At 43.3% G+C, this 10,008-nt stretch overlaps 1 long non-coding RNA gene across 1 annotated transcript in view; it reads right to left on the bottom strand.

Moving 5' to 3' along the window:
* LOC110294011 overlaps positions 1 to 10,008 on the bottom strand; it is a 13,023-nt gene continuing 3,015 nt past the window's right edge. Inside the window, exon 4 of the long non-coding RNA XR_002377910.1 lies at positions 1 to 2,056. This is a non-coding gene — a long non-coding RNA (uncharacterized LOC110294011). The remainder of the gene's footprint in view (positions 2,057 to 10,008) is intronic.

Here is a 10,008-nt window from a genome sequence, read left to right as displayed (position 1 = left end):
GGCTAAGAGCACTCTTATAGACAACCTTTGTCTGGTTTCTCACCCATGTCTGGTGGCTAACATCCTCCTGTAAACTCTGTCTCCTAGGGATCCAGTGTCTTCTTGTGCACATACACAGACACAAATACATACAATTTAAAAATAGCAAAGATAAATGTTTAGAAAAAGAAAAAGTCTACAAATGTAGAAGACAAGTGCTGCTTCCTACACCATTCAAAGGCTAAAGGGACAACTGAAAGTAGGCATGAGGAACAAAAGTGGTGGCGCATGCCTTTAATCCCAGCACTTGGGAGGCAGAGGCTTGCGGATTTCTGAGTTCACAGCCAGCCTGGTCTACAGAGTGAGTTCCAGGACAGCCAGGGCTACACAGAGAAACCCTGTCTTGAAAAACAAAAAACCAACCAACCAAACAAACAAACAAACAAGCAAACATTACAGAAGGCTTATTTTTCTGGAGAAACTGAGCTAAACAAAACTGAGAACTGAAAGACAGGACCAAAGCTATGTTGAGGACAAGAAAACTGAGAATGCCAGTATTAAGAACACTGTGAACCTGCATGCATTCTTTACCTAGCTGTTATGGGCATGTATATCCAGACATGCCCAACCCATCCAGAAAAGATGAACAATAATTTGACATTTAACTATTTGCCACAGTGAAACCCAAAGACTACAAACCCTGCTCATGATGACATAACTTATAGTCACTTGAACTCAATATACACTGACAACTAAGAATCGCTAAACATTTGAGGAAACTCCAACATGAAAGCTGAACATAAAGCTGCCAAAGAATCTCAGATATTCTCAGAAACATTGGACAGCATACTACATTTATGAAATAACCAGAAAGGGCTGTTGGAAAAATTTAGAATTCTAAAACTTAATGTAAAAAGTTGCACAAAAATTGGAAAATAGAACATTAAGTCAGGGATATAGTAAAGAAAAGAAAATTATATCAGAATGAAATGGTCCTTGGTGACTTCCAAAATGATACCAGAAAGGACATTATTTTAGGGTTTCTGTTTATGTTGAAGAACCAGGAAAGAGGGCTGTATCATTTACTGAAATTATGCAAGGCCCAAAACCAGCCTTCACTATTTTTTTTTTTTTTGCAAAGGTTGACTTCAGCTGTAAATAAAAGAGTATCAGATTCAGAAGTCAGACAAATATTAATGAGATCTTTGGCTTTTGAAAATGCTAATTCAGAATGCAAAGGGACGATTAGGCCTTTCAAGGCAACATCAGAATCAATAGATGAATGGATTGGAAATATAGCAATATTGGGTCTCATGTTTATGATGCTACTTTGATAGGAGAAATAATTTCTAAAAGTTTGAAGAAAACAAAAACATCAGATGTTTTAATTGTGATAAGCAAGTTCAAGTTCATATGAAAACAGATTATATGCAAGGCATTTCTAGAAATATTGTTTTTTTTTTTTCTAGAGATTATCCAAAAAGAAGGCCCCAGCTTTCTGGAGTATGCAGAAGGTATGGCAAAGGCCTACATTGGACTAATGAATGCACATGAACAAAAGATAGGCAAGGTAATATTTTCTATTGGGAAAAACCCTGGGGGCCCTCCTGTCCATATTAAATTGGATTCAGTCATTCCATTCCCTGTCAGTTTTGGAAAACTCATCCACAAAGCAAATAACCTGGCCCTCTGGGAACTTCTAGAGACTGATCCACCAACCAAAAATCATACAGGGGCTGGTTCAAGGCCCCTGACACATATGTAGCAGAGGGCTGCCACATCTAGCCTCAGTGGGAGAGGATGTGCCTAATCCTTCAGACTTGATGCAGGCTTACAGGTTCTGTGATTCAGTCCATTATCATCATGACAGGAAGGATGGCTGCATCCAGGCAGGCATGACATTGGAGGAGCTGAGAGTTCGACATCTTCATCCAAAAGAAGTAAGGAGCAGACTGTATTTCAGGCAGCAAGGAGAGGGGTCTCAAAGCCCACCCCAACAGTGACACATTTCCTCTAACAGGACAACATCTAATAGTGCCGTTCCCTGGACCAAGCATATTGAAAGTTCCACAGTTACCTAAAGAAATGAAATTTGGCAAGTGGATATATTTCATTCCCCAGACTTTTTAAAGATAAGATATGTGTGCCATACAACAACTGTGGAGAGACAATGAATAATAGGAAAAAACCCTGCTGAATTAAACCAGCCTGTATATTTTAGAGATGTGTTGATGTATATATCACATAGTGTATAATCCTTAAAACAGAAAACTGGAATTGTGTTACATTGGGGAAAAAATTTTTGTCTCTATTTCCACAGGAGAAAAAAAGCTATGGATCAAGATTGATAAAGATGAGATTCAAATAGGAGCAACCTCCTGAATAAGGAGAAATATCTCTTTATTCATCAGATAGCTTGGTCATTCAGTCCAAATGAACTTGTAAAGATTAACAAATGCCTTTTACTTGATCAGGAATGAAAAATGAAAAATACAAAATAATAATATTTTCAAATGACAAATTTACCAAAGGCACTCTTGCCTTGCTGGAAGGAAATAAAAAGTGGGTTTTCATAAACCACATGTCTTAATTCTTGGTGTTTCTTCACAAATGTATAATGTTAAGATTATATCAAGATACATACACTCAGAATACAGCACAAAAATTTCTGATTCTACAGTGTGAGGAGCGGGTGTGGCAGCACTCCCAAGATGGTGCCCGGGACTGCAGCTAAGTCTTATGACTTGCACTTGACTTCCTCATACACCTAAAAATAAGCCACGACCATAGTAAGAACTGCGCAGGTGCACCATGATGCTGGCGGTGTAAACAAGTCCATATTTGGTGGAGATGCGCCCCTGCTGCCCTGATTGGCTAAAGCTGGTGCCTGGTGAGGTGACGTGGCCTGCTGTAAGTGGATGGGGGCTGAGAGTATATAAGAGTGGGAGGCCAGGGTTCAGGGGAGAGAGATGAAGACTGAAGCTTGCTGAATAAACTGCTGTTAGAAGAACTGGTGGTCGTGTCATTCTTGCTGGTCGAGAGTGGATGCGACAAATGGTGGCCCGTACAAGGAATCGACTCCCCTACCAACGAGTTCAGAACTTTCAGCAGTCAGTGTTTGCCAGCAGGGTAGTTCACGGTAAGTGAAACTTACGACCCCAGGAGTTTTGGGAAGGACCTCGGATAAAACAGAGGAGAATATAAAGTTTCCAGGAAGCAGGTGCAAAGTAAAAGTGAAACCATGGGAGCATCCTCATTGCATCCGATTTCTTCAGCTCTTCAGGAGCTCCTTAAGTCCAAAGGTTTAAAAATTCAAAGAAAACCCATAGAAAAGTTTCTTGATGAGTGCGATACCGCCAAGCCTTGGTTCGCCGTCTCAGGCAACCTCACAGTCGCTTGCTGGGAGAAGCTAGGTAGGGACTTAGATGTTGCCTGGGAGCAGGAGATCTTGAAGGGAGGCATGAAGGCAGTGTGGAGGATACTAAGGAGCTGTTTGGATGATGAACGCTGTTGCAGGGCGCTAGAAGCTAGCCAGCAAGTTCTGGAGCAGTTAAAAGAGGAGAGGTTGTTACAATCTGACAAGGACGAGACATCATCAAGCAGCTCAGAAAGTGAAACAGAAGAGGAATTAGAGCAATTAGCAAAGAGTGGAAAAAACCAAATTGTACCCTGACTTGACTAAGCAAAAGGGGAGACGTCGAAGGAAGAGGGAAGTAAGAATGAGAAAGGAGACACAGTGTTATCAGGTGGATAGAAAGGACAAAGCAAGAGAGCCGAGGCGGAGGAGGAAGGCGAATTAGCTTCTGCGCCCCCTCCCTATGCCTCCTCAGCAGCCACCTATGGGCGGACCTTCTGTCCGGAGGTTTGGAGAGAGGTTAGATTCTCCTTTCTGGGATGTCCTATTTTCCCCGACCAAGCAGGGCAGAGATATCATGAGCCTCTAGATTTCAAAGTAATCAGGAATTTGGCGGAGTCGGTGCAGACATACAGCCTAACTGCCTCCTATACTGTGGCTCAAGTAGAGGCCTTGAATAGACACTGCATGACGCAGTCCAATTGGGCAGGCTTGGTGAAGGCATGCCTTTCACCTGGGCAGTATTTAGATTGGAAAGCCTTTCTTATTGAATTTGCAAATGAACAGGCCACAGCTAAATGCTGTTGCAGGAAATCCAGCATGGGATAGGGATATGCTGTTTGGCCAAGGTCGCTTTGCATAACAACAGACAGGATATCCAGTGCAGGTGTTTGAGCAGGTGAATCAGATTGCCATAAGGGTGTGGAAATCATTGCCCAACAGAGGGGAAGTTAGTGGAAACTTGACTAAGATTGTGCAAGGTCCCACTGAGCCATTCTCAGCCTTTGTAGCCAGGATGGTTGAGGCAGCAGGAAGAGTCTTTGGTGACCCGGATACTGCTATGCCCTTGATAAGGCAGTTGGTTTATGAACAATGTACCCGAGAGTGTAAGGCTGCCATTACGCTTTTTAAAAGCAAGGGTATCAAGGTATGGATGAAGGTTTGCTGAGAGCTTGGTGGGCCATTGACCAACACTGGTCTTGCCGCAGCTGTCATGCAGTTGCAAAAGAGGAAGAGGGATGTGCCTCCTGGAGCTTGCTTTAGGTGTGGCAAGCATGGACACTTGAAGAGGAATTGCCCTGAAAAAGCATGTGGCTCCGGGGGAAGCGGAACTCGCCCCTCTGGGTTGTGTCCAAAGTGTAGGAAAGGGAATCACTGGGCTAGTGAATGCAGATCAGTCAAAGACATCCATGGCCAGCCTCTTACTCCTGGATATGGAGGTGTGTGGTCAAAAAACAGACAGTGGGGAGCTCGCTTCCAGGGCCCGCAAATATATGGGGCAGTGGACAACTCCCAGGGGGAGGAGGAGACCTGGCCAACACTGAGACATCCCCGCAACCACAGAGAGCCACTGAAGGTTCAGTAGGATTGGACCTCCGCTCCACCACCAGACTCGTATTGACTCCCGAGATGGGCACACAGGTGATTGGGACAGATTTTAAAGGTCCTCTACAAAAGGACACTGTAGGACTGTTATTTGACCGCTCCTCTTCCACTTTACATGGGCTCATTGTCCATCCAGGAGTTATTGACCTTGATTATCAAGGGGTAGTTAAGGTCTCCTCACCACGAGGTATTGTGTCCATCTCCCCTGGGGATCGAGTAGCTCAAATTGTCCTTTTACCTAGCCTTCATGGGCTCTTTCCCTCCGCTGGTAAACAAAGAGGAAAAGGAGGGTTTGGTGCCTCAGGCGTAGACCTGACATGTCTCTCTCTCCAGATGCACCAGCGTCCAGTTCTGGAGTTGAAGGTGGATGGCAAAGCCATTCTAGGGCTCCTAGATACTGGAGCTGATCGCAGCATCATAGCAGAGAAGGATTGGCCCCAGGGATGACCAGTGCAAAGTTCTAATCAGATGCTGCGAGGCCTAGGGTATGCAAAAGCTCCAGATATGAGTGCACAGAGTCTGAAATGGAAAGATGCTGAGGGCCATTCAGGGAAAATTCAGCCTTACGTACTGGAGCTCCCCATTTCTTTATGGGGAAGAGATCTATTAAAAGATTTAGGCTTGAGACTTACCAATGAATCTTCACCTACTTCTCGACATCTGATGCAGGATATGGGGTGGCACCCTTCCTATGGGTTAGGGAAATATTTGCAAGGAAGAAAGTCCCCGATGATACAAAAGAAGAAAATGAATACTGAAGGCGTAGGTTTTTCCTAGGGGCCACTGAGGAGGGCATTCCCATAACCTGGAATAAGGGGGATCCAGTGTGGGTACCTCAGTGGTCCTTGTCTAAAGAAAAATTACAAGCAGCCAAAAGTTTGGTTGAGGAGCAACTTCCATTAGGCCATATTTGTCCCTCTGTTTCACCATGGAACACACCTATTTTGGTAGTAAAAAAGAAGTCAGGCAAATGGAGATTGTTGCATGATCTTCGAACCATCAATGCACAGATGCAGGTTATGGGATCCATACAAAGAGGCTTGCCATTGTTGTCTGCTTTGCCCCAGGATTGGCCCCTTTAGTGATAGATATTAAAGATTGTTTCTTTTCTATTCCACTTTGTGCCCAGGATAGTGAGCGTTTTGCCTTTATTCTTCCATCATGTAACCATAAGGAGCCTGATGGAAGATATGAGTGTATTGTGTTGCCCCAAGGCATGGCTAATAGTCCCACCATGTGCCAGTTATATGTTAGTCAAGCCATAGAGCCAATTAGAAAAGCCTTTCCCAAATTGTGTTGAGCGCATTATATGGATGATATCCTCTTGACAGCAAAGACAGAAGAATATCTTCATTCAGCCTATATTGCCTTGGTAAAAGAGTTACAAAGGTGGAAGCTGTATATAGCACCTGAAAAGGTTCAACAAGATCAAGTAGTTTCCTATTTAGGTGCCAGGATTTCTCTTACTGAGGTGCAGCCACAAAAGGTTCAGTTAAGATTAGATTTTTTACATACCCTTAATGATTTTCAGAAGTTATTTGGAGATATCAATTGGATTAGACCATATTTAAGGATACCTAATGTTGTATTAAAGCCCTTGTTTAAGATATTGGAAGGAGATTCAGATTTAAATTCAGTGAGGAGTCTGACCCCTGAGGCTAGACAAGCCTTGTCCATTGTAGAAAAGGAGCTGAGTAAAGCACAATTAATGAAATGTAAGGAGGGAGTGTCCATCAATCTTTTGATACTGCAAACAGAAATGCAGCCCACTGGTTTAGTTTGGCAGGAAGGACCTTTGCTCTGGATTCATCCAAGAATATCCATGGGTAAGACTGTGGAACATAATCCTACTACAGTAGCAAATTTGGCGTTGATGGGAATTCAACAATGTTTGCAGCATTTTGGATATCAACCGGGCATGTTGATTATTCCCTATGACAGTCATCAGCAAAAGGTTTTGGTAGCCACAGTGGATGAATGGGCCATTCTGTTTTGCAGCTTTAATGGCATAATAGATAATCATTATCCTAAACATCCATTGGTTACCTTTTATAAAGCTCATGCTGTTGTGTTTCCTAAGATAGTGCAGGAAAGGCCCATTTCAGGAGCGGAGAATGTGTTTACAGATGGGTCCAAAACTGGATGTGGAGCCTATTTTATTGAATCTCAACAACCGGTTCTTAGGCAATATCAACCTGGAACACCCCAACTGGTGGAGTTACAAATTGTGTTAGAAGTATTTAAAAATTGTCCTTTTTCCTTCAATTTAATTTCTGATTCCCAATATGTGGTTAATCTGGTTAAAGGATTAGAAGTTGCCGGACAAATTCGATCGCATAGTCCCATATTTGACTTGGCCACTACATTGCAGCAGCTCATTTGGTAGCGCTTCGCTCCAGTGCATGTTAATCATATTCGCGCCCATACAGGGCTCCCAGGAACTTTGAGCAGAGGGAATGATGTTGTGGATGCCTGCACGTGCATGCAACTTGTGTTCTTATCTACTACCTTAGAATTGGCCAAAGCCTTTCATGATAAGTTTCATGTTAATTCTAGTACCTTGCAGAAAAGGTTCCATATCTCTAGGGCTGAAGCACGAGACATAGTTGTCTCCTGTGGGCATTGCGCCGTGTTCCAACATCCTCCTTCTTTTGGAGTGAATCCTCGAGGCTTATTGCCCCTTCAGGTATGGCAAATGGATGTTATTCATGTTCCTGAATTTGGAAATCTTAAATATGTTTATGTCTCAGTGGATACCTACTCAGGTTTCGTGCATGCCACCCCTATGTTGGGGGAAAAAGCAATTCATGCTATCCAGCATTGTCTCGATGCCTGGGCTGCCTGGGGTAAACCCCAACAGCTTAAAACAGATAATGGACCTGCCTATACTGCAAAGACCTTTATGTCCTTTTGTCAACAAATGGAAGTGCAAGTGAAGCATGGCTTGCCCTATAATCCTCAAGGGCAGGGGATTATTGAAAGAACCCATAGAACCATCAAAGAGATGTTACAAAAACAAAATGGGGGAATAGGCCATAGCGACACCCCTAAGATGAGACTTTCTTTAGTTCTTTATAGTTTAAATTTTTAAAATTTGAATAAAGATGGCCGTGCAGCAGCAGATAGACATGTTCAAAGAGTGCCTGGCCTACAAGGATATGCCAGGTGGAAAGATGTGCTTACAGGCATATGGAAAGGACTGGATCCAGTGTTGATGTGGGCGGGCAAGAGGGTCTGTTTGTGTGTTTCCACAGGACCAGACGGAACCCCTTTGGGTGCCGGAGAGGTTGGTGAGACTCTGCAAGAATGAGGCTCCTGATCCAATTGCCCCTGTGGATGTGGTGGATGATCCCATGAGCACAAACGATGGAGCTGAGATGGGAAATCCTTTCAGTGGTCCCAAAGCCGATGCTAGTTCGACATGATGCTCAAGGTTTTCCACGCATTTTTGCTAGATCCCTGAATACCCCTTAAAGAGATAGCCCCTATAGAAGGCAACGTTAGTATTAAGTTAAAGGGTATTTTTTTATAGTTAATCAGATTAAGGAAAGTAGTGATTGTGTTCAGCTTTATAATCAGTCTGCAACTTGGTTTGATAAGCCTGGTTTAAATCATGGCTTTCTGGCTATCTATCCCTTGCTTCAGGGCTGATGGGTGGGAATGGGAGCCCTGGGATGTATGCTTGTAATAGTGTGTGTGTTGTGTGTTTGGTGCATGTGTCGGCAGCGTGTGCAGGCCTACACTTCCGCCATGGTGGCACAGGCCTTTGCTGCAGTGGAGGCGGGACAATCTCCTCAGATTTGGCTTGCTGCCCTAAAGAAATAATGCTGCATTATGCCATGGGTTGCGAGGCTAAGCACTGCACAGAGGATAGCTTGCTGTTGGCATCCTGTGCAAGGCACGTCTGATTGCATGAAGGTTCAGTGTCCTAGTTCCCTTCCCTGGTGATGAGCCCAAGGGATAGTTTTGTGTAGGGCCCCTATGCTTGCACACTGGGGATCAGACCTCTACCTTCACCCATGAGACTTGCTTGCAGCAATCAAGATCTGCGCAGGTACACCATGATGCTGGCGGTGTAAACAAGTCCATATTTGGTGGAGATGCGCCCCTGCTGCCCTGATTGGCTGAAGCCGGTGCCTGGTGAGGTGACATGGCCTGCCGTGAGTGGATGGGGGCTGAGAGTATATAAGAGTGAGAGGCCCAGGATTCGGGGGAGAGGGAGAAAGATGAAGACTGAAGCTTACTGAATAAACTGCTGTTAGAAGAACTGGTGGTCGTGTCGTTCCTGCTGGTCGAGAGTGGATGCAACACCACTGAATTCCAAAATAGCTACTTTTATAAAGGTCAGTTAGTCCTGGTTTTCCTCAAACTTCATGTGAATGGGATCATACACTATGTGATATACTGTAGTCATCTTCTTCCTACCACATTCTACTTCAACATTATTACTGTAATTTATTATATGAATTACCACAATTCATTTACCTTTTACCCATTGTTGGCACTGGACTTCTTACAAGTTTGAGTTATTACAAATAAAGTTGTCCTAAACATTCTATGTCTTTGTGCATGTGTACACTCATTCCTCTTGTATTAAACCTAGGAATCAAACTGACATCATAAGTCATGTGTGCTTTAGTTGTAGTAAAACTGCCACACACCTTCCAAAGTGATTGTATCATTTTACTCTTCTACTAGTAACACACAAAACTTCATTTTAGTCTTTGGACTAAATCTTTGGAAACGCTTTATATTTTGCTCATTATTTTACACATTCTGGTAAACATTTTCTCTTTATACATTCTAAGTGGTGTAGTAGCATCTTAATTTGGCTTTAACTTATATTTCCATGATTAGTGATATTAAGCACATTTATATGATTATTAATCATAATCTACATGATTCACATACTACTATTGAAAATACCACTTCTTGTAGAAGAATATTCATTCTTTTAGTCATTCGATAAATGTTTAAGAACCTAATAGTAGCCGGGCGGTGGTGGCGCACATCTTTAATCCCAGCACTGGGGAGGCAGAGGCAGGCAGATTTCTGAGTTCAAGGCCAGC

The sequence above is a fragment of the Mus caroli genome, chromosome 5, assembly GCF_900094665.2.
Source record: "Mus caroli chromosome 5, CAROLI_EIJ_v1.1, whole genome shotgun sequence".
Classification (NCBI taxonomy): domain Eukaryota; kingdom Metazoa; phylum Chordata; class Mammalia; order Rodentia; family Muridae; genus Mus; species Mus caroli.
Note: the sequence above shows the minus strand (reverse complement) of the source record. Positions and strands in the feature narration are given on the sequence as shown.